This window comes from Calonectris borealis, chromosome 4, assembly GCF_964195595.1.
Source record: "Calonectris borealis chromosome 4, bCalBor7.hap1.2, whole genome shotgun sequence".
Lineage (NCBI taxonomy): Eukaryota > Metazoa > Chordata > Aves > Procellariiformes > Procellariidae > Calonectris > Calonectris borealis.
In genome coordinates, this window is record NC_134315.1 from 69,565,814 (window position 1) to 69,590,588 (window position 24,775).

At 40.5% G+C, this 24,775-nt stretch overlaps 1 long non-coding RNA gene across 1 annotated transcript; it reads right to left on the minus strand.

Annotated features, from left to right (window-relative positions):
• Window positions 1–44: 44 nt before the first annotated feature.
• LOC142082176 (uncharacterized) lies at window positions 45–23,061 on the minus strand. The gene is made up of 5 exons (XR_012673602.1): window positions 22,341–23,061; window positions 10,135–10,309; window positions 8,351–8,569; window positions 3,958–4,118; window positions 45–3,146 (listed from the first exon to the last, which is right to left on the minus strand). It is a non-coding gene; the product is annotated as an uncharacterized LOC142082176 (long non-coding RNA).
• Between the last annotated feature and the right edge of the window lie 1,714 nt (window positions 23,062–24,775).

A 24,775-nucleotide genomic window follows, 5' to 3' on the forward strand; every position in this document is an offset into this window, starting at 1 on the left:
CCTTAATGGCAATCAGCACTTGTAAGATTACATATTGATGCATTTTATTTTTGGGCTTTGTGTGTGCGCGGGTGTGGGTGCGGGTGCGTGAAAGAGAGTCTGCCTATAGTGTGCCATGACATTGCTTTTGCACATCCCTTGTATTGGCTTATTTAATTATTATTCTTTTCCCCTTTTCACACACTTGCTCCCTCCCTTCCCTCCGTCTCCCCCTGAACTGTAGAGTTGTGGAAGGACTAACGCTTGGTTCAGGGTGGATTGGTGTATCATTTCAGTGCTGTTTGCAGCTTCCTTTAGTTGTTTGATGCCTTGTACTCAGTTGTCAAGGTTTGAGGATTTGGGGTAGAACTGATGAGGAAAAAGTTGCTTTCAGCACTGCAGGATGAGAGTATGACAACGAAGAGCGTGTGTATGTACACACACACGCATATGCAGTGCGTGCAGTCTACACACCCACACAGCAGGCCCAATTCTTAACTGTTACACAGGTGTAACAAACACCTGCGTCTGGGCCACAGCATACATCTTTTGTTTTAAAAGGGCATATAAATATTATATATATATATACTGTATTATGCAGTGGTTACCTTTTAGTTTGCAGGAACAACTTGTATAACTAGAATTCTATGGTGGAAAAAAAAATCCAACAAGGGGATTAAAAAAAGGGTATGGATAAATTCTGGGTATAAATACTCAGACTAAAAAAAAAAGGCAGTTTTGCACAGTGCTTTAGTCTTGCACTAGTTTGTTTCTCACTTGCAAAAAAAAAAAAAGAAAAAATAATCTGTGGGCTGAAGGTAAGATGACTGTTTATTTGAAAAGGTACCAGTAACTTCTTTGAAATATAAAGCTATAAAAAGATGCTGTTTGAACCATGCAGTTCTCTTTTATACCCTCAGTATTTCAATTGTACTTGCAAATTCTACAGTCCTATCGATACCCTCCATGTTATTAGTAATACTTTATTCCTTTTTGTTAATGGCAGATAGAGTGTACACTGCTAGGAAGCTAACTTTATACTTATTTAACGCTCCTACTTGTGGTCATTAAAATGACATGTTATATGTAGCACTTTATTGCAGGAAGAAGCAAATGCGGATTGGTTGTATAACCTTTGTTAATCTCAAAACGCCAAGAGTGATCTTAAATTAAGAGAAGCTAACCGACTGTTAGTTGATTTGTGCTTCTTAGACAACTTAATATCCGGGAAGAAAGATCAGGATTAAAAACACTCTGCATTAAAATTGGAAGTATAACATATGAAACATTTCAAAATTATCATGTGACTTACAGCAAAGCTTTCGCACTGGATTATTATTTTCCGTGGGGTCTCTTGGATTCGGATCTTGCTGTCTTTCACCAGGTATTAGAAATGTCTGACCTAGTTTTTGTCCGAGTCCCCTCTCTGTCCCTTGGCCAAGCCACTGTACGAGGTGCCCTGAGTCACATCTAACGTGCTATCCACCCACCCTCATGCTGTCCTGAAGGAACTTCTGCAGGTTGTTGTGGGATGGGGGTGATCTGACAGGCCAGTTGGAGCCAACCCCTTGTTCGTGACAGCACTAAAGCAATGCCCCAGTTCAGGAAGGCATTTCTGGTCCACAAGGGCTCTTAGCCATATGCACAACTAGAAACACAACTCAATCTTCATTAGTTCTTAAATGAAGCTTGCTTAGAAATACTTTTTTGATGCAAAACTTGCATCATTTGCAAGATTCCTACATTTGTTTTGCACTGAGATGGCCAAACATTCTCCACTGTCATGACCAAACTCTTCCTGTTCGGGGAGGACATCCTAATCTGTGCACTCCTGTTAACATACTGGAAGCTATTTACAAGGGGGAAATATCCATAATAGTAGCAGGTTATGATTTGGAATTATTAATTAAAGGACAGAGAAGTCCCACCAATTTTGTTTACATTCCAGCAGACAGTTTTGATTCTAATGAGCATGTGGCACATTCTGTCTGTCTACGCAGTAAAGAAAAGCCATCTGTTCCAAAGTATGTATAAACCTTTGTAAACAACCTACGTAACTCAGGGCCCTGTTTGCCATGCTTTACTCCATCAGAACTCCTGGTAACCCCCCCCCCGCCCCCGGAGTACAGACAAAACAGAAAATGCTGTATTAGTAAATACTCAAAGCATAAAAAATTGAGTGTCTCGACAGCATGAAATATGCAAGCTGCATCCAGAAACAATACCAGTTCTTTAAAATACACTCAATGCATATATCTCCGAGCCCACCATAGAAAAGCAAACACTTCCAAATCAAAAAGCTTATTTTTCAAACCGACAGGTAAAGTACAGCTGTCTATGAGGAAGAAGTAGGAATATTAGTAGGACACTTTATGTAAACCAAACGGCAGTTTAAATAGGGCTGGAACTTCCAAGAATGAGTTGTCAGCATGCGAACACCACGCGTTCAGCAATGTTCCGCTGTACCAGTATCTGACACAGTAATGTTTAATGTACCTGGGAAATTTATTTAGCACTTTGGAAAGGATAAATTAATTCTTTCTGGCAAGTTATAGAAGTTTTCTCTGTAAGGAAAAGTGTGTTAGGAGGTTTTTATTTTTTTAAGAAAAAAAAAAAAAACAGTATTTATCAGAGCTCATGCATATTAAAATAATTGGTTTGCAGTTCAAGGCTAAAGAAAGGAATGTTCTCCAGAGGTCCCCCCTACCGACTAATGACCAACAGTTCTGATAAATTCCCCCCCACCATAAAGGTAATTTCATACTGGTTTTCACTATGCATTCTTTAAGGAAAGCTAGCGTGTTTTTCCATTCGGTAATTCAGTTAAAGTTCTCAGCACTTTTTCCTTTCTTCTGTCTTTTTTTTTTTACTTGTTGTATTATGTTCAAATATCATTCTGTCAAGGTTTGTGTACATTAATAAAAATTTGTATTGTATAAAGCTTTTTGCATTATAAGGCTGTACAGGGTCATTTTGACAGTAACTGGTATATTCCTTTGCATCTTATGTTGCATTGCCAATTTCTAGTGTATCCAGTTTGGAAGTACAATATACTCTAATTAAAAAGGTTGGCTATATTCTTGTTTCTTTTTGGTTTTCCTTCCTCTCTTTTTTCACCTTAAATAGATTTAGGCTTGATGATTTAGAGAGAGGGGGAAAGGATTCTCCTACAAGACAAGAAGATACGAAGAAAAAAGGTAAGATGTTATCAATGGTTGAAATTTAAAAGGAAAGCTCTGGTTACTACTACTGATAAGGACAGAGCGCCATACTCCTGGGATGGCTGTAGGACTTCTCTCTGTCGGCTCTGTATGGTACCGCCCTGCCAGGTCAGTTCTGCAAGGGGGATAACGCCTCTTCCGAGGAGTCTGCTCAGTCGGGGGGATGATGGAGCTCTCCGGCCCTGCCCTCAGCGCTGCAGTTCAAAAGTCAGAACCTTAAGTTGGGTGAACCCGGCCTTGCCTGGGAGTAGCCCCAATGAAATCAGGAGAACTCTTTTCTTAAAGAGGAGCTACGCAGTGAATAAAGGAACATTGTGCGTTAAAAGATTCCAGTGGAAATCTATTTTTTTAATTGTAAAAATATCATGTACGCATTTTGTCAGCGTTTTAGAAAAAGCTGGTTTTTTTCACCAAAGATTAACAAAATAATTAAAATGCACAGAGGATGCTAAAGGAGGAAACCCTAAGAGCAGACAAATTTCCAAGAAGCAAAGATATTATTGGCTCCACTGAACAAGAAAAGATACTGAACATTCTAAAAGGAAGTTAGCGTATTTAAACACTAACCAAGGAAAAAAAAAATCTGGGTATTCATTAGATTAAAATTTTCCTCAGATAAATTAGTGTTAACATTAAATACATGTAGATTGCCCTTTGCCCTCAGTTAAGGCAGTGTTAAGGGCTAATCAACTGAAAAATTCTCACAGTTATTTCTACTGGGGTGTGGATGCTAATTTTCTAGGGCCTCTATCAGTACCTGGTTAGAGTATGTGGTGCTGTTAACAGCTTGTGTGTTGAATCCAGTGCTCCTCCTTTTGCTGGTGACCATTAGGTGAAGGGAAGGCAGCTCTAGCTTTGACATTAGGATGGTAAGTCACGTTCAAGAAGAGATGGTCTTTCTTTCCTCTCGCACTGTATCTGTAATAGAAAATATAAAGCCATACTCTATGTGGGTTTTTTTTTTGCGCTAGACATAAATAGTTATCCTAGCAATTAAAAGATGATCATGCAAATTTGCCGGAAAAATTTTGAAAGGTATTTCAGAGATTGATCTACTAAGCCCTGATTATATAGTGATAGTTTTAAAAACAGACTTCCGCTTGTGTAAATTGTTACAGTTCTATTGTAAATTATTATAACTGTTCATTTAATTGAGACAATGGTTTAAGATGTAGGTTCAAATGTTTGGTTAAAACAAGCAGGGAGTCAAAGAGCACCTTGGCTGGCAGAGGAGAGGGGACACGGCTGTCTCTGGAAGCGGCGTACTCCCCGCTATTTGACAGTGTCTCAATGCCTGTAGGAATTACCCTGCCTGCGTAAGCAGTCAGCTAGCAGTTCAGCGCAAGCCTTGTAGTGGCTTCGGCCCTTGAGTCTTACTGTAAACTTTTGTTTAAAAGCTCAGGCCCAATCTCAACCAAAACATCAACCCTTCTCTTGCAATCAGCCTCTCTAGCTTTACCAAAAAAACATACATCTGACAGAGGAACCCTATGTGCACCCAAATAGGGGTACTAGTGTCACGTGCTGATATGTGATAGCCACTGTCCATTGCAGCAGGTGGGTATAACATGCTCGTAGACCTGCACAATTTTAATCAATTGACTCAAATTTCCCTAATCTGTCTTTTCTGATACATACACCAATATACGTGTGTGGTGATAGATACCATCTGGGTTTGTGTATTGACCCTCTCAGGACAGCAAGAACTGCCCTGTTTTCATTCTGCATCTACATATATTTTTAATATACCATATATGTTAAAAATAATAATTAACTTAAAAGTGGATGTTTTTTCAAGCAGAATTATTTCTTATAATCCTACACCTGCCATAGTTATCATGAGCCCAGCAGAACAAGGCTTAAGAGACTTTGGGAAAAAAAAACCCTAAAATTTTCTGTAACGCGTGACTGTAGAGAGGGATTCTTTTGCAGGGGATGGCATCATTTATGCAGAGCCATGTTTTAAAATACATGTTGTGTTAAAAACATATCAGTTGTGCTCCTAACAAACAGACATCTGCGTTATATCACCCACCATCATATCTGCTGCTAATTGGCCTCCCTGTTGACAAGTCTCAGCAGCAAGGTTAAGTACTGGCTGTAAAAGCAATCCAGCCTCTGGCCCGAGGGGTGAGAGCTCAGGCAGACCACGCAGGAGCCCGCGCAGCCTCTTCCCTGCTATATATTTTCTGAGAGCTAATAAAACCCCAGCGCAATCACTCCTACCCGGAGGACTGCCAACCACTACAGCGTCCGTGGAGCTGCAGTAAGAGGTATGTCACCTTCCCATCGCGGAGGCACTCAAGGAGTCTGCAAGGGGAGCCGCGTCGTCTTTTGCATCAAAGTTTTAGAACCTACCAGTGAAGCATCTAAAAATGCCAGAAGTGACAGCTAACCTTGGACGTGGGGCAGCCGAGGCCTGAGTGCCCAGCAGGAGCCCCTGGAAAAGGGATGGGGGTGGGTCTAGTGCCCCGAGTTCCATGGCCCCCGAAAGGTGAGCATCTTCAAGGCGACTCATCTTGACCAAACAAATCCACTAGCTGCTTTTAAAAATCTTGGCCTAAAAATCCTGGTGGGAGGTTGCGGGGAGCAGCCTGTTTCCGCAGGAGCGCGCACCGGCTGCAGTACGGCACCGCTGGCATCGAGCCAGTCAGGACGGCTCAGACATCACACGTGTCCTGGCAAATCTAGGCTGAGTTAAGAGGTTACACCTGAACCAAAGACCAGAATTTTACTTGGCTTGTGGGCTTGTTGCGTAGCTCTTGGGAACATACTGCTGTGTGTATTAGGAGGCCGTCCAGTTGCTAGATCAGAAGTGCAGCTGTTGTGCTTCCACATGTGCACAACAGCTGCCTTTGACCAATCCGGCAGTGGCTATACTTACATGTATGACTCTCTTAAGTACCCACCATTTTAAAAAAGAAAAGAAAAGAAAAAAAAAAAAAAAAGAAAAAAGATAATTTAGAGCTGGAGCTGAGCAGTAGCGGGGGGGGGGGGAGGGACACACCAACTGGAAATGTTTCATTAAGTTAAAAAAACCAACCAACCAAACAACAAACAAACAAAAAAAAATGAAAACACAAATCCCCCCCCCCCCCCAAAAAACCCAACAACTGTACAGCGGAAGAGCACAAAGTGATACTCTGGCACTTCTCTGCAGCCTTGTGAAGCCTCTGCGGCCCATTGCCCTACTTTAAGATGGTGGGGGAGGGCATTCCATGCTTGGAGGTGGTTTTGCTTTGTTTTGGATTTTTTTTTTTTTTTAATTGTTCCATTTCCCTCCCCCTCAACCGTGATTAAAATGCAACATATGGCACAACTCTGGGAAAAAACCCGTAAAAACAACAGTTTTTCCAATTTAGGCTATAGTTAATGAAAAAAGACTTTGAGTTCCTGTAGTATCCTCTGTTGTTTGCATGTAGTTCTGCACTACTTTACTTTTCAAACCTCTACTTTCTATCACATACTTTTTTTCCCCAGCACTTCTCGGACAGCGTTTCACTGAAACTGCAAACTTTGGATTGTTACTCTTCTGGGAAAGAGCCTGTTTAAATAAAGAATAGAAAAATGCTCTTTATCGCTGAGCCCCTAGACCTTCATGCCAATGTTTGCAGCACAGCCTAATGTGACCAAAACCAAAAATAGGCCTCGCTTTCTGGCTGGTCAAAAAAAAAATCAAATACTTTCTTGATTCTTTCCCTGTTATTTAAGACTGGAACATTCATTCACACACTAGACTGAAGAATTTGCTTTTTAACAGATTTAACAGGAAGCCAGTTGGGAGGGTCAAAGCTGTAACTAACGTGCTCACGCATAGTCGAGTAGGACTTTAGAACCTCTTTATGCGTAACTGCACGAATGAACACGAGCGTGTTTTCCCCAGCTTGCTCTCACTGCCTCCTTAAGCATTTTGCCACAAATAACCACAGGAGCCTGGTCTAGCCCCTACTCAGAAGAGGCTTGCTGCCTCTCTCTGCCTTGAACACCCACAACAGCAGCGCCGCCAGTGCAATGTCTAACGCTGGCTGATTTGCCAAAAAGCCAGACCTAAGGGCTGGAGCAGAGCACTGCCCTGCCGGCAGCACCGGGGCCAGCCTCGGGCACCTCCACGCCACCGCACGTCTCACGCTGTGTAGCGTCAGGCACACGGAGTTTGTCTGGGTACTGAGAGCAAGCGCTGCTTGAGGAGAAAGCAAAAAGTCATTTCGCTTCCTTGTAGGACTAACTTCTCTAAAACTGTGTGGGTAGATTAATGCAGAATTTCTTGCTAGAACCAGCAAAATAAATTATGATAAACTATACATGTCTTGTATTTCTTGTATTGCAGGGATTAACACTTTCCTGATATCTAGACTTTCCAGTACACAGCGTACAATAGCATTCCATCACATTTAGAAGCAGTAGTTGTTTTAGCAATAAAATCACAGTATCTTTTTTTCCTGAAATTGAGAAGAAAAATGTAAATGGCATGGGAATATAAGTAAAGATAAATAGTTGCAGGAGTGCTCCCTCCATCAGTGTGATTCTGAAATAATATGCATACATTGGTGGCTGTCACTCATGCCAGTGGCACTTTTAAAACGTACCAGAATAGCTCTATTTGCAGGTGTTAGAGTGATGCCAGTTTGCACTCTGAATATTTACTAAGCAAGCATTAAGACTTCATGTTTTTATACCTAGCTACCTATTTTTTATGGGACTGCATACCTAGAACTTAATTAAAAGATCTAAATATAATGTTAATGTGATTTAAAAATATGCACTGCATTTTTTAAGTTGACATTTCAATTAAAAATAAATAAGATCCAGTTATGTGGTGATGCTGCGATAAGATTGCATTTTTAGCAGTCAGGTTTCATTCTTATTCAAAGTGACAGATTTCTTTAAGATAGACAGAGCCAGGAAGAACAGTCCTCCAGCCATTCAAAACAGGAAAATATAATTAAGGGTGCACTTAATCACTTCCCAAAATTGGGATATCACATTTTATGGATAAACACGTTTTGCGATAAACACATTGTTACTTTCCTGTGGCTAGTCTATTAAAGCTAATAATTGCATAATAAAATTTAATTCACATCCAATTTTAACAGGAAGACAATGCCATGTGCACTGCAAAAGGCTATTGTACACTACATGTGCGTACCTACCGTCTAAAGCTCTCGCAAGTACCTTCTTTAACTTGGTTGCAGCAGCTCTGCTTTACGACAGTGAGCCCATCAGCGCGCACAGGCTTGGCAGCACTCGGCTCCAGGTGGGTGGTCTCAGCACACTCAACAGCCCCACACATCACCTAATGGCCCAATGCTCGCTTGGTGCTGGGCTCCAGCTGCTTCATGGGCACGCTGCAGGCATGGTAGCGTGTGTACCTGGAAAGCCACCCCCCCGCCACAGCTTTCCCAGTATCCCGGCCCAGCTCAACTCATGTAACAAGGAATTTAACAGGAAAAAAAGAATCCACTCATTTTTTCTTCTAAGCTCTATTTAATTAACTAAGGTCCCTTTGGTGCTGCCATAGTAAATCACATCTGACTTATTCCTAACGTGACTGCCCGAGACATAAGTACTTACGATACAGAGGCAGGATTGACCTGTTGTCACCGAACCTCGTCTTTTCTTTAAACCTATTCGTATCTCCAGCACCGCGTTGTTCCACAAGTTACATGTAAACCCACTATGTAAAAAAGTACTTTCTTCTCGCTGCAGTGATACACTAAATTCCCCCCTCACTACTTGCACTGCAAAACCAGCTCCTGATCAGCCTTCCCCAAGCTATTTTATGGCTGCCTGCTGCTGCCCCTTGCGCTGGACAGTCCCACTCCGTTTGCTCTCGCCACAAGCAGAGGCCACTTCGTACTTGTGATCATCGCTGTTACCCTCCTCTGGCCCTCTCCACTTACATGAAAAGCTCACTCTGCTCACACTTGGCTTCCATATGTGGTAAAAGGGTTGACCCTGCTAGATCGGCCCATTCGTTCCTCAATTCCAGCCAGTATCCTGCTCTCAGGGTAAATGCTACTGACTAACACTTTAGAAGAAAGAAGACTTTTTTAAAAATCCAGAAATTGGGATTGGTCAGAGGTTCCTTCCAGCGGAATGTTTTGCTGTCAGACAAGTTTTAAAAGACACAGGAATTTCCTGTGGAGCAGAATTTGTGGTTCCTGACGATGAGCGCCACTGGCCACGTTCTGACCAACTGCCTTTGGATCTGGTTCCCAAAATCTTTTACACAGAAAGGTTTTTCTGAGCATCCTTTAGAAACTGCACGTTTTCCATCAGGATTTTTGATTCTGTCACTGTAATAGCCAGTTCCTCAGCTTTTATATTTGCCATTGGCAGCACAAGTTACGTGAGTGCTGTCATTAGTTTTTTGTCACTTAATCAATAGCTTGTCAAGATCCAGGCTCTTATTTGGTGGTAGAGACTTCAAGAATCCTCCACGTTTAGGGAGCCAAAACAAAATGGGTGGAGTGGTTTTTTGTATAGTTCAGAAAATTTGTTTCCCATGGGACTTTTTTAGCTTCCTGGGCTAGACTAACAGATGAACTGAAACACCTAACTTTTACTTTTAATGACCAAATAAAAATAAAGTAGATCACCAAAAACTGTCACTGGCAGCCAAAGAGAGGTCAGGATTCTGAAGTTGAATGTTCCCTAGCTGCCAAAAGCTTGCATGGTTCAAAGCTCGCCCTTGGCACTGCCAAATGACCAGGGACTACCTCCTCCCAAGTCACCTGCCAATTCATGACAGGCCAAACACTCAAAGAAATCCCTGAGCTCTGCAGCTCTTTCTAGAAACCTCAAAAAGAAAAGCTATTTACCTCTAACTCCTCTGAGATCTGCTGTCTGTACATATGTTGACATTGAATTTACTGTGCAAACGCTGAAAGCCAGAGAACTTCCACCCCAACAGTACTCACAGAAGTGCACATACCTTGTCTCCTCTTGCTCTATTCTTGCAGAAGGTGGCCCACTTGTTGTAACAAGTTGCAGTGTCGTAACAAACTCAAATCAATTACCCTCCTTCTCCAGTAAGGCTGCTAAGTCCCTCAAATCTTCTCATCACAGGCCCAGTAATGCAAGGGGACTTTCTGAAGACTTCTTTCCTGCTAACATAAAAGGGAAAAGGACCTACAACACCCAATAACGCAATTAACATTGTCAGTCAAGTGAAAGCTGAAATCTTACACCATCCCAAGGAAGCATTCAATTTGAATTCTGATGGTAGCCTTGTTTCCCCTTTCCTTCCTGGCAATAAATAGGACAGCCACGGAAGAAAGCTACCTTCAAGGAAAGATCCCCTCCCACGTATTCAAACGTCTTTGAAAGATCTCCCAGGAAGGTGGGAGAACACAGAGAAACCTCCCACCCACAGGCACAGGCCGGAGACAGCTGCTAAGTGCTCTGAAACTGCAGGGAAGAAAGTCTCACCCTTTTCCACTCCAGCAGGCAATCTGGGACACTGGGCAGAGACGGCCCAAGAGAGGACAGCAGCCTGTCCGCACACCATCCGTTTGCCCACACTGATATCTCTCAGTGTTCTTGATAATAAGCACAATTTCTCTTTCTAATGGACAATCAAGCATGTGCCAGACCCCATCCAGTCTTCAGGTCGTTAAAGGGAGGACCTGAGACTCAGGTGGTAACACCTGAGATTGGCAATAAAACTCTCCAGGAACGGAGAGGCAGGAGTTGGAGGCTCTAATCAAAGAGCTGTAGGAGGACCCGAAACCAACACTTTCTCACCAGCAAGCTCAATATGGCTGTGCCCTGACAGAGCCTGCAGGTTATTTTGGACATGAGAGGTGTCAGAAAATAGATTAATGCAGCCTCACTAGGAAATGGGGAATGCATCCACCATGTTTCGCAGGCTGGCCCTGAAGTAAAACACCTGAATTTTCTTAATTTGTAAGGCATGGAAGTTAACCTCGAGGTACTTCCAGTTCAAAATATGGTTCTTTTTTCCTGTTTATGATCAAACAGTACAGCGTAATTCAAACCCACGTCCTGGAAAGGTGAACAGCAGACAGCCATACCAGCTGCTCAGGGCACCTGCTTCTAATGATCGACCCTCTTCCTTGCACAAATAATGTCAGAAGATGAACACCTTATTTAAGTAATTAGCCACCCTCATCCCCCGACTGCACATCTTATTTTGTCTGTGCTGCCACTATATCATATGTCCCCCCAACTATACAGGATTTCTTTTACTAAAAATACGAAAGAATGCAAACACATTAAATACCACAGTGCAGTGACTTTTTTTTTAGAAAACACTTTAACAGCAGTATTTTCTTCATTTTTTTTCAGGAAGAAACTGCAGACAACCCATGTCAGCAGCCAAATTAAAACAAACAAGTCTTTCTGAACAAAAGGTGCTCTTTCTAGAGACTCAGACTCACTCATTAACTCCAGAGTTAATGGACTGCAGATTCTTCAGCTTTTGGGAAATACAATTTGACAATTTGTAGAGGAAGATTGATTTTTGTTTATATACATCTATAAATAAAGACTTCATACTGTGACACCAGCCACTCAGATGCATAATAGAAGTTCAGCATCTTTTGAAGAGAAATGGTCGGGATTTTGGGCGAGGGACTAGTGCGGATCCTCTTCTAACTCCAACTGAAAAATGCATTTTCCCATATCACATCTAACACTGGCGAAGAGGGCGGCATCTGCCAGGTGCCTCTGACTGCCAGGTTTGCAACCTGCCCTCTCAGGCTAGAGAGAGGTCTGTCAGCCTTCGCCAAATGAGTCAGAAGACAGTGATGCAAAGATACCGTGTGGAAGGAAATGGAAGAGAGGAGCTTTGTAAAAGTGGGATTTTGCTCTTAGTAATTAAAAGTAGCATGAATTTCACACTGGCTCTAGCAGCTTTCCATCTACAGACAGAAGTAAGAAAAACGGGAAAAATACACAGTGCAATTCACTGCCAGAAAGATTGCAGAAATACACCTTCATGAGAATCTTAAAATATGAGCAGAAAGAAAACTTGAGGGATGGATAGTTTTAGCAAGGCCACACTATGTAAATAAAAGATATCAAGGAAAAATGAGCGGGGAGGGGGAGGGGGGGATCCAAATGGATTTGAATCTGCTAGGGCTACGAAACCCAGGTTTCCTGCTTTGAACTACTTAACCACAAACAGGCCTCTTGAAAAAAGTTATGCCCTTAAAGTTATTTACACAACAGCTGGGAGTCTTGATCTTGCCAGCCCTGCATCTTCTCTCCTCCAGCTGCAAAACCTTTTATAACCTCAGTAGTTCTCGCCCATCACAAATGAGTGAAAAAGTCCTGGTCAAAAACAAGTCAGAAATGCAGAACCCAGAAGAAAATGAGACCTGAGCACTTGATTTAGGACTCTGCTCATCATTTTCTTTAGTGTATTTCCCCTGGTTCTGAGTAGTCCAATACACTTCTGAAGGAACAGAGAGCAGTTTGACATATTGAGGAGGAGGAAAAAAAGATGGTAACAAGTGGCTGTTCCTTTTACCTTGGCTGTAAATCAGAGTACAACACACAGTGCACCGCTTCAGTTCCAAACAAGCGCAGGCAGATATACAGCATGCTGCTTTCCCTGACCAAGCCATAGAGCAGCAGAGAAAAAATAAGGCTCTCTAGCAAGACATAAAAATATTCAAATCTGTTGTAAATAGGAGTCCAGTTTTAAGGAGGTCTAAACTCTCCTAATTCCAGAAAAACATCACTACTACCTAGACAGAGTAAGCCTACCCACAGATCCCAAAGAGCTCTATAGCAGATGCAGACTTCAGCTGGTAATGTGAGCATTTTTAAGGAGCACTGTGGTGCAAGAAGGTTATTCACCAGGATTAAAAAAAAACATTCAAATCAGCTCAAATTGAATCTTTGATAGGGGCAACATGGTAGCTATATCTTGGTGGGTTTTTAGGGAGAGATAAAGAAGTTCTGAGGAAATACAAGTATTCCCATCTGAACTATCCAGGAACCTTACAGGAGGCAATCTAATCACCAATGCCATGACTGCTTTGCTCTAAGTCCAGCAGATCTGGTGATGGATCACAAAATCTATGTGTTGTTTCATGTCACGCTTGGTGTTAAAATACTATATGTTTTGACAGGTTTGTAGGATGAAAGTTGAGGACTGACAGCAACTCCCCTAGCTCTTGGAAAGGATTCATAGCAAGAGGAACCACTAAGCCATCTGATGCCAGAAAACACAAACCACACAGACCTTGAAACCTCTCTTTCTGCCACAAGGACTCAAGCTTCGCACCGCCCAAACGGCAAGACCAGCAGCGTGAACTGAAAGACTCTAAAGAGATCATTTGTCTCTTTTTCCTAGGATGTTTTACTCAGGTCTCTCTGGAGTTCCCTAGTAGGGAAGGCAGATGCACTCAACGCTGAAATTATGTAGCCATCAGCAATTACCATGAATCATTTGGCAACAATCATAAAAGTTTGGTTTTTTTTTTTTCTCTCTCACTGAAAGTACACTGTTTTTCCTGCGTGGGACTGTTTGACTATGTCTGGCTGACTTCAACACCAGGAAGAATGAAAGCAGGATGCCTGATCAAGTACCAAAACATCACTCAAAAACACTGAGTAACATTTACAGTTCAATCTCTGTTCAGTCATTTAACCAACTTCAGTTGTGAAAACTCAATTTCAGTTTAAAAATAAAAAACAAAACAACATAACTCAAAAAATCTTAATTCACTTGAAAATAGTTAAGAGGTGAATTAGTAAAAAAAAAAAAAAAAGCCCCACCAAAAAACCACACCACAATTCAGTACAAACAACAAACTAGATACAGGCAGGGAACATCTACGTTGTTTTTTCAAAGCAATAACTATGACTGGTACCTCTGAGAATTAAACAGAGCAAGCTCTCCAGTGTTTTGACCTCCAGAAGGTCATGTTCACAAGTCAGTGACCGTAAGAGCCAAGCTGGCATTCCCGATGCCCACAACAATAGATCCAATTACTTCAACCAACAAGCATTAAAAAACAAATGCAGCACATAAGGCTCCTATTGCTTTGTTAATTCAAATACATATATCTGCAGATATAAAGATGCCATTTCTGTATGCTATACATGCTCTGGTTCCTTAACTTTCCTTACATATTTTGTTTTCCATTTTTTTTTACCCTGGTGTTTGCCTGTTTGGAAACACTTCACCCAAACTCAAACCAAAACGGGGCTGAGTAATTGATTCAGTAACTATTTGTTTTGTGAATGTTGTTCTTCCCACCGTTATTCACTGCAATTTTTCAGACTTGGCTAAGAGAAAATACCATTTTGTTCTTCTTTCAATTGCAGATGCATAGATCTAGATGCTCAGTAAAAAAATAAACTCAAGCTTCATACTCACTACTCAGTGACTATTTTGAATTTGCTAAGTAACCTAGCAGTTCAAATAATTCATTTAGAGGAAAAACAAGAAACAGAAAGCTTCACTAAGTACACTGCTGAAGCCAATAAGTTCAAAGGGGATCAATAGCATTTTATAAAAGGCAGATTAAAAAAAAAAATCTGCAAGATCCAGCAACTCTCAATGAAAACCCCTTCACAAGTATTCAGCATCCTCTTCCCTGTCCCACTGGGTGAGGATGGGGTTTGCCTTCCTCCCTGGAAGGCCTAAAGACCATCGCCAAATCTGGTACCTCTGTGGGCTCCCAGGCTTGCACCTCAGCTCCTACGCTGCCCAGGTATACTAGCGCTGGCTCCGTCTCACACAACACAGGGAAAATGTTGCCACCAAAATCCTCTATCACCTCTGTATTCTCCCCAGGCAGATAGAGCTCTGCTCAATGGCTTCAAAGTGGCAGAGGAAAGTGCCCCGGCTGCTGCCCGCGAGCCCACAAACACGTACTGATCGCAGTAGAGGAGCTGCACTGATCTGAAAGGTCAGCTAAATACGCAGTTTAATGTGACTGTTAATGGGGAGGCTATTTCTGCCTACTTTGTAAATGTCCCTATTTACTTTAAATAAAATTGTGCTAGAAGAGCCAAAACAAAAATACCTATCAAGAGTATAGTAGACAAAACTAACTGTGGAAGTGATACTGCCCCAGAAAAATGTGATGTAGCCAATTTTGCAAGGTTACTAATTGTGTATTAATAAGGACATTATATAGCGACCTCTTAATACATCTAGAGCCCTTTGTTGCCCTATTATCAATAACAAACGGGAACTTTCTGTACTATTTTGGGAAATGACCTTTCTCCACAGCATTGTAGTGTAGCACAAGCCAGGAACCTCCTGAGCTGTAATTCCAGCTCCACCACTGACTTGCTGCATGATGAGGGAAAGTCGCTTTAACCTCTCGGGGGCTGTTTCTTTTTCTGTAAACTTGTAGTGACACTCGCCTACCTCTCAGCTCAGTGGAGTGCTTTACTCAGTTCAAATATTTGAGCAGAGCTTTGAGGATGCAAAATGCCAGATCAGAGTGACACATTGCTGCAGCTGCTTAAGGATTTTAACAGGGCAAAAATTCAGCTGCGGCTGGAAGAACATATTGAGCACAACTACAAGATTCCCTATTTTAAATAACAGCCACTAGCTTTAGGCTACAAGTCACCACCCAGTAACATTTAACTTGTCAGTGATCTCAGCTACAGAGTTTCTCAACGCACAAGAAGGAAAAGCTCAGTACTTGTTCCCACCTACATGCCAGCGGAATTTCGGGTAATGTTAACAACTCACATAATGGCAAAGGATACACCTAAAATAACAGCATGCAGAGACCATAGGATGAAAATTACTGGGACAAGCAGAACGCACAGTGGATACTCAGTTTATGCAGTCTGGTACATTTCAAAGGTCAAAAAAAATAATTGGGTTATAGGAAGTTACAGAGATTGAAAAAATAGAGCAGAGACTGTAACAACACCAGCTCTCTCTCTCTCTCTCTAAATAAATAAAAGTCATGACTAAATGAAGTCATTCTGAAAACATGAATTATTTAATTTGCTTTGGTGGAATATTCTCAGGCTTAACCCCCTCAAATTGTGGTAAAAGGTGGGAAACAATCTGACCCATTTACAAATTACAGCACATAATAAAACTATACGAAAGCTATACTCCCAACTTAGAAAAAACCAATCACTTAACTCTTTTCCAAGGGGCAGAGATCAATTTATCTTCAGGATTTCACTTCTCTCCTGCCTCACTACAAAAGAAAAGGGTAGATACTGATACAGTATTTGACAGTTGTCTAATAACTCCCTTTCATAATTTCACCAACAGCTTCCAAATAAAACTTACTTCATGGCTTGAGAGCCATCCCGCTGGAGGAAATTCCATTTCAATTCCTTTGTAATTGACAGCAAAACTCAAATTCCTAAATCTGCATCCCCAATTCTTGAGAAATAAAGTGAGTTTCACAGAGTGGAAGATTTAACCTGAAAGCCACCACACCACACCCATATTTATATGAGGAAGTTCCCAGGGTGAACACTCTTCTTCCATCACGAGGATCCTCAAATGCCCTCAAAAACTCTTTAGCTATTATTTAAAAGCACTCTGTTTTACAGATAGACAGCAATATATTTGACACAGATGTTTAAGCATTACATGATTCAAGTTTTATAAGAATTAAATTATAGCAGTTATTGAAATCCATGTTTGAATTTAATATTTAATACGTCTCTACTGACAGATCGCATTTACTGATCTTAATTAACAGTGCCCAGAGACAGCTTATCCATGTTCTCCAGATTGAACTATAGTAAAATTTTAGACCTGGGCTATGGATCCAAGGATATACAGAAAACAAAGGACAGGAATATGCATTACTTAGCAAGTGGTTGGGTATAACACTTAGGAAACAAAGGGAGGCGTTTCCTCTCCTGGGCAGAAAGCCTTGACTGATGTGAACACACAGGCCTTGGTGGTCACTTCTACAACTTATTCATGCAACATTTTGGAATTAATTTTCTTTTACCCAACAGCTTCATGAATAAAGCTTAAATTTCATCAGTAGCCCAAGATCAGTGCGTCAAGAAATTAGGCGGTTGCTAAAGAAGCCTTTTACCAGTTTATTAAAGCATACCCTCAGCTGGGGCAAACGCATCCCTAATGTAGTTTGACCCCGCGGAGGAGCTACCACCGGGGACGCTGAACCGAGCGCCGAAGGGCTGAGCGCTGCTATACAGCTCCATCTAAGGGCTCTCTATAAGTACTGCAACTCAGACGTAAGGACTGCAGCTGCTCCCAGCTAGCCCCCAGGTTCCCGGTCACGTTCACTGCCCTTCCAGCAGCGTCGTCGCAAGAAAACTTTCTAAGCAATTGTTTTCTCTGTGAATCACTGTCACTGTTTCATCAAAAATCATGTAGAAAACGAAGTTACTGAGAAGTTGGCTGAGGAATAATTTTCAGAATAAAAAGATTTACCTTGCCATTTGTAGCAATTTGTTTCTCTCCACTGCAATTTCTTGGTATGCAAACAAGGTGGTTTACTACAAACACTCTGGATTAAGCACAGGAGGAGAGAAAATGTTACAGCTTTTAGATTTAGAAACTAAAAAACAAGAGTAGCCTTAATTCTATCCAGCTTGTGCAGTATTTAAATCTCTGTTTCAGCTTTCCAATGCAAAATTATTTTTCTTCTTAAGTTACACAAGTCTTGTTTGTAAAAATCTTTTCTTTTGGGGTGATTTTGTGATGCAACCCACATGAGGAAATGCCACACTAACCTGAGGATCCACTTAATCCAGCCTTAATCTCAAGCAGCAGCCAATAAAGAAAAAAAAGTTATGAAACCAAAACCATTCAAACTGTGCCACAGAAATGTCCGTGCACTTTAGATGCTCACTAAGGTAAACATGTTCAAAATATTAGATGAGAGCTATCCCAACTACATTCATTTACAGGATCTGTGCACGTCTCCAGAGCAATGTTTTCTAAGATGAAAGAATTGGCAGTGGACCAAACAAGATTATTTTAATTATTCCAGTTTCCCTCTGAAATTTCCTGTCTTACTGCATATGAAATATACTACCCCGAAAATGGAAAACTGACTCACCTAATGGAACAAAACTCAGGTGGCCTGTGTTCTAGGACCCCTGTTCAATCACATGTAGGCACGTGCTCAAATGCTGTCCTTTCCTGATGTCAGGGTATGGAGAAACGGTAGTATTTCTAATATGAGCAAGCACACAGCAAGGAATTGTGTGCGGTGGGAACGGGTGTATGGAGCAGTGTCTGCAGCTAAACTGAAAGCCATGTGCATCCTGCAAGACGTGAAACTGGGACTTCCCTATTCAACACATCATAATTCAGAATAATTGATTAATCTTGGTACATAAATAAAACATTCACTGGCTTTTAGCTGTGCTAGTGCTGTACAGTGGGCATGGTCTGCCTGGTTGTTGCAGATGTGGAAATGACAGCACTAAAGAGTCTCACAGTAAAGATACTTTTTCACTTATAAGAGAATGCCACATTCTAATGGACAGCTAAAAGGAAAGGTGAAGGATAACAATATTTTAATTATCTAAAGTCTGAAACATTAATTTTCAAATCTACTCGGGTTCTATTGCCACTGCACATAGAGAGAACCAGTCAGGTATTCTGCATCACACCACTTATAAAAAATAAAGAAGTTTTTTGCTTTTACTGAAACTGTTTTTAAAAGCTTATTGATTTTTGACCTAAGTTCCCTCCTTCTTAAGAAGGAAGTTATGAACGTGACTTCAGCTACTTGTTTTGAATCCTGCAGATATCAGATATTAGTAGCTGTTGTTCACTGCAGAGAGACAAATCATATCCACAGCTCAAAAAACAGAAATCCTGTTTTGGTGAACAAAATTTGCTCTGTTCAGCAAGCAAGGGCATGGAAAGTCATTCCTCCTAGTCTCAGATAGCAGTCAGGACTTCCAGGTAGACCACTTTGTTAAGATTTGTGCAATTAAAAAAAAATTAATAGAAATATTTGCAACATTATTCACTTTCTAGTTTGCGGTTTATTTTACTTGATTGAGCTCTGCCAGATACCATATGCTTGCCATGCTTTTGACATGACACATAGGACAGAAACCAGTTTCTTGTGTGGCTGCCTTTCCTGGAATGAGTATCTGATCTCAGTTGTATGATTACAGCAATATTAGTCCTCTCCATGAATTTTATGAGACTGGGATAGCTGAACAGCAGAGTTTCTCTTTGAACTTCAGAAGAGAAGGGACACCAGAGCATAACAGGCTTGTGAAACACACGCTGACCTTTTAATATGTTGACCCATACTGCTGTTAACAGCTATCAGCGAATCCTGAAGTGTGGATAGAGGGGAGCAGTCACTAGTGGAGGTGAGAGGGGGGAAAGGAGAAAACCAGCAGACTGACAAGGCATTATTTTCCACATAATGTCCACAAGCTTACAGATGTCTCAGGACCATAACGTTTTTGGCAGAAAAAGTATACAAATACTTAGCTGTTTCTTACTTAGATCTAGAACTAAAAGACAAGCATCTGAATAACAGTAAAAGCTCCTAGTCTAAGCTTCTGACATCATGAGGCACATCAATTGTTGCCGTTTGTGATGTCACTAAAGATCCTTTGTCCAGTTAGACTAACAATTTACAGTTTAGAAGTAGGGTGAAAAAAGCAACTTACTCTTTACACTTATTTTATAGGCTTTGCCAGATTAGATCAGATTAAAAAAAAAAAAAAAAAAGGGAAAAATTGTCTATATCTACATTCAGTGCAGATCCCTAATCCTTTTCAAACATATTCAATATCCCTTCTAGTTCAGTTTGTGAAATCCCTCCTAAAAGATGTAAACCAGGAAATTCTTGCATCCTAATTTCCCTTTCCTCTATGGATTATTTTGCCTACTCCAAAATATTGGGAAAGCTTCCCTAAATAAGAATCATCCTTACTATGATGGCTGAAGTCTCTTTGCCCTGCCATGAGAGGAGGGTCTGACATCACAGCCTGGGAACCAGCTCAGCTCCTTTTCCCCATAAGCAGCAGGATACATCTTAGCACAGTTGGCTTGTCTCTAAACTTCCCGTTCTCCACACCTTCCTAGGATGGTGCCTGTTTTCTTCCAAGACTTGATGAGAGAGAGAGAGAAGACTAAAGGGCAAAGGTAACGAAGGGGTCAAGAGGAGACAGTTTGCCACAGGTGCTGCTAACAGACACTGAACAACAGTTTCACACAACTTCAGAAATCCTTGTCTTCTGCTGGTGAGCTCTCTCCAAGCCTGGGTTCACCAAGGTTACAGGAAAAGAAAAGGTTGTACTTTTGTTGATCAATGCTGCTAAGCAACAAGTCATAAAAACCAACATTACTCTTGTCTTCCACTGGTTGCAATTAGACAACTACAAACAGGACCTTTGTGTCATAGATTCAGGGCTGAGAAAAATCTTTAGCAGTGTGACTTTGTAATGCTATGAGCAACACAGTCAGTGTCTTCTCATTATACGTACATTACGCATCCCCAGCCATTGCAGTCTGCCACAGTGCAGGTCAGCTCAGTCATCTGAAGTTGTAATAGTCTTTAGGTTATAATAGGTTAATCTTTAGGTTACAATAGTCACTTTCAACAGAAGAAACAAAGCAAAAATACTGTTAATCCCTGATTAACGTTACAAATATTTGAGTAATTTAAAAAGGTGTATAACTAAACTAAAGCTTTTTTATGCTACTCTACCAGTGAAAGAGATCTAAACATAAGAGAAAATGAAGACATAGTAACTAACATACATACGCTTTGCCATAGTATTGTAAGGAAAAATACAGGAATCTCATCATGCATTCTGAAAAGTGAAGCTTTTGACTTTTTACAAGTGAACAATCATTTACTGAAACTACAAGGACTTCTAGCTTTTCCCCACTTGGAGCACAATTACAAACACACTCACCCAGTTCCAAAGGACAAGTGGCTCCATTAGACTAGTCCCCCACAACATACAAATCCAAAAGACAGAAAAGGGAATTGAATTTATGATTTTTGTAAACCTCACACAGCAAACACTGTGGATCACATCAGTTTCTGCAGCTTGCCAGTGAATTGTCTAACATAATTCTTATGCTCCAATGGGAGAAAAAAAGAGAAAAAAGGACATTCTTCTTGCTGCTCCATAACATACCTTCTCCACAGACTACCATGAATGATAGCTCCTCTTTTCCTTGTTTGTTCACCAGCTGAACCATACCTTGGTATGGCAGCAGGGAACAGAATATGTCTATCATACTTCTATTCTAAATATGTACTGTAATTGCTTATGAGTTTTTCGTTTTGAAATTTTTATTCTCAATCCACAAATTGTGTTTATGTTTTAATATGGGGTGGGTGGGTTATTTTTAAGTAAACTGTAAGGAATATGACCATGGAGTATCTGAGCTAGGTTTTGGAAGAGGAATGCTGTTTCTAGTCAACCTGTGCACTGTTGATTGTCCAAATCATAAATTCCAGGGGAACACACTGATTTTTCTTTCAATACATGTTTTATCAACCCCTGTTCAATCATTCTTCAAATGATATCTGTTTTAGAAGAGTCCAGCAGGAATAGTTATGGAAGGAGTAAGCTCTATAAAAATGTTTCTCATTTTAACTCACAGATATTGTTACTTCTTGACTGTGCACCCAAGGGGGGAGCAATAGAGCACTCTGAGCAAAGAAAAGTAAAGGGAAAATACATATGCTTACACCAGTACAGAGCGAGTAAATGATTCAGTCTTGCTACATTAAGAAAGAAAACTTTAGGAAGGGAACTGCATGAGGTCAAAAAAAAAAAAAGTTCATTAGTACTCTTTAGCTCAATCCCCATCCCCAAAAATCTCAAGACCCACAAATAGACAGGCAACACACTGCAGATTTCACAAATAAAGAAACAATATATGTGAGGAAAACATAAAGACTGAACTAGCATGCATAACAGGAAGTAATGCATATACAAAAGGCGAGGGAAGATTAGATATCAAGGAAAAGTTTTCTACTACTTAAAGCAGGACATTACAACAGAACAGTAGTCAAGAAGGGGTCACTGGGTCCTGTCACTGAAAACAGAGAGATTAGATATGAAAGGAATAAGTCACACTGAGAGCATGAACTTGCTAAGAGCATTTTTTCAACCTTAAGTAACATGGCTGTAAATATATATGGGTTCAGAGTAAAGACTACTGAACTGTGACCCTTATGCTCTACTGACCTGTTTGAGAGTCCTGGGTAAATCACTTGATCTCACCACACTTGTTTTTCCAGCTGTGAAACACCAGCAACATCTATTACACAGGGACCTGGGGAAAAGTTTCACACTTACATACAACTGCAAGTCTTTGTGGGACACAAGAGTTTGTGTATCTGAAAAGTTTGTTCCTTACCTCCCATATCAATTTGTCTAACAGTTTATCATACCTCTAGCTACAAACTTAATCTTGTTATTATTTTCTCATAAAGTTTGTATTATTTTCTCATACTGTTCTGCAGTAGCTGTGGTTTTAAATGTTAACATGAGAGCAATTTAACAACTCTAGCAACTAAGAATAGGTCAACATCCTACTCAACAGATTTGTTTACTATCTTTTTTCAGAAGTCTGTGTACTTGAATGACAATGTTTTAATGCATTTTACCCCACTTAATCCCACAGAGCTAGAAATGATGTGCTGGAAATGCTCTTCCCTATCTTGGGAAACACTGAATTGTTTACTAAATTGTAGCCTACCAGCTAAAGCTATGCAGCCCTTCTGAAGACAATGCATTTCCCCAGCCCATGAGGACATAAACAAAACTGTACCATAAATTGAACAGCAGTTGACTCCAAAACATGTCATAGCAAAATTTTACAAGCTATAAAACAAAGAATTTGGTTCTCACATGTGAGGCTCAGGTCATACTTTGTGCAGTACAGCTTTTCAATTTAGTAGGGGAATCACTGAAAAACAAAGCAGGGACCCTTATCTATTGTGCCATTTCAGAAGATCCTTTTCAGTATATTTCTCTGTCTACTGAAGCATGACGCACAGATGAACACATAAAGAAGTCAAATCTAATTTTCATTCAAATGCTCTACTTTAAGAAGAAAATGCAGTTGAATGAAAAGTAGAACTTGCTTAAGCCATTGTACTGTCCTCTGCTAGGAATTCATTAGTAAATTAATGATACTTTAAAAAAAGCAATAAAATGAGAAAATAATGATGGCCCATGGCTTGAGCAGATGGACAGATCTGCATCCAGAAAATACCCTGAAGAAGTGGTAAAATGCGTTCTGCTTGAGCAGCTGTCATTTAAACAAAGCTGCAGGTTCTATTTTACTTGCTTGACAACTCACGTACAACAGACAAGGAAAACAGCAGTCCCTGACAAAAGAAAAAGTAATGACAATAATAAGGGTTTGATCTAACAGATAAGCACAAACGAGGTCCCCTTAAAAACTGTCAGCTGAAACAAATGGACTATCAAGAAGTTGAGAACTCACCAATTAAAATGCTGCTGCTCTCATTAATTAATTTTCCACCTGACTGTCATTTCTTCAACTAGGTACCATCAAAATACAGTTAGTTTTTAAAGCTGAAAGGATAGAAGACATTGCTTTTGGTTTGGGGCACTTTCTGTCATATTCAATACAGACTGTTTTTAAATAGAAAAGAAACTGTAAGTGCCACGTTTTTTCCACAACAACTCAGCATGGTCCTAACAAAGTTGCTGTGCTTCTCCCACCCCGTAATATTCCTTCAGCTACTTCTACATAACGGGTTGCAGCAATCACAAATTACTCATTTGGGATGCAAAGTTTAAGAATAGGAATAAGGGGGTCAGAACACTGAAGTTCTGACAATTTATGTGGTGGAAACCAGCTACACCGGTGCAAAATTTCTTAACAGAGAAATGCCTCAGCTGTATGTCCCACAAAACACCACAACGCTCTTTGTTAATATTTCACTGCAAATATACATGGGAATCATTGCTTTTAATTACAAAGTATTTTTACTTTGCCTTGCAGTTTGCCTTTTACTTTCTGGTCGTGCTTCATATTTTTAGAGTAAAAATATATGGACAATTATACAGATGCCATCACACAATGGAAAAAATAACTGAAATGCTAGCTCTAAGGATGGAGGTTTCTTCTGCATTGTTTAATTTGTGCCATTTTGGCAAACCAAAGGATACAAAATATTCAGCATTTTCAACAATCATTCATCTTTTCTGATAGTTGCCAAATTATACCTACGCAGGAATCAAAATTCTGAAGCACAGAGGTCTAGCAGGAAAAAGTAAATTGTTGGGAACACACTACAACAATTGGGATGAGGGGAGGGGGAAGGAAAAAAAAAATCACTCTGGGAAAAAAAAAAACAAAGGAAAAAAGAAAGATGGTCTAAGTAAACCAATTCATTGCTACCCTGGAACTATCTCAAAAATTCAGACTCAGGTTGCCAGAACTCAAACGCTGTGTGAAATACATACTTCTTAGGAAGCCAAACAGGTGAAACTGAGCTAAAATAAAAATTAAAGACACCATACCTTTTATGTATGTGTCCCGAAAATCAAGACTATAAAAATCGTCACTTCCAATGTTTTTTTTAAAGTCAATTCACATAAGCAACAATAGTCTCAAAATCTATTTCACTGGTTTTCTGCCAGGT